General features: G+C 51.6%; 1 pseudogene; it reads right to left on the bottom strand.

Moving 5' to 3' along the window:
- Positions 1–233: 233 nt before the first annotated feature.
- LOC136660823 (5S ribosomal RNA) lies at positions 234–352 on the bottom strand (annotated as a pseudogene).
- Positions 353–973: the final 621 nt, after the last annotated feature.

Genomic DNA, 973 nt, shown 5'->3' with positions numbered 1-973 from the left:
GTCTCCCATCCAAGTACTAACCAGGCCTGACCCTGCTTAGCTTCCGAGATCATGGTATAAGCCTACAGCACCCAGTATTCCCAGGCGGTCTCCCATCCAAGTACTAACCAGGCCTGACCCTGCTTAGCTTCCGAGATCATGGTATAAGCCTACAGCACCCGGTATTCCCAGGTGGTCTCCCATCCAAATATTAACCAGGCCTGACCCTGCTTAGCTTCCGAGATCATGGTTTAAGCCTACAGCACCCAGTATTCCCAGGTGGTCTCCCATCCAAGTACTAACCAGGCCTGACCCTGCTTAGCTTCCAAGATCAGATGAGATCAGGCATGTGCAGGGTAACATGTTCATTACTAGATCTCTGTCCCAAAGAAGCACAAGGCATCCTTCAGTGCTTTGCTACCAAGATAAGGGGGTGGGAAGCTGTCATGGGGCTCTTTCCCAGGGCCTTGTGCGCTTGGATCTCCAGCCTTTGGAAGTGTTTTCCCTTTGCCCACCTGCCAGCCCTGGTTCTGATACACCCCCCCCCACACACACACACACAGACAGCTGCAACAGACGGCTTCTCCCGATGTAATTAACAAGGAGCAAAGGCCTTTTGGGATGCATTAGCCCCGCTTCAGGCAGCCATGAGTGGATGCGAAAATAAATGGGCCGGGGGGCTCTGGGGACATTAGTGGGTCTGCCGACAGTGAGGAAGCAGCCAGCGGAAAAGACAGAATGCTAGCCAAAAAGGAAAGGATATTTATGCCCATCCCTCTTTCATGCCACACACCAGAGAGAAGGAAAGACAAGCAAGGAGGGAAAGCATGTTGAGGATGGAAAAGCAGGTGTCCTACCACTATTACCACTAGCGCACAATGCTTGCACTCAAATACATGGAGCGACAGGACACACACACACTATACTAAGCTATAACGGAGGACTCAGAGCATCACACTCTGCCCTTTATCTGGGAAAAATCCAAGTCACAGCT

The sequence above is a fragment of the Tiliqua scincoides genome, chromosome 9, assembly GCF_035046505.1.
Source record: "Tiliqua scincoides isolate rTilSci1 chromosome 9, rTilSci1.hap2, whole genome shotgun sequence".
Classification (NCBI taxonomy): Eukaryota; Metazoa; Chordata; class Lepidosauria; order Squamata; family Scincidae; genus Tiliqua; species Tiliqua scincoides.
This window is presented reverse-complemented; position numbering and strand designations above follow the sequence as displayed.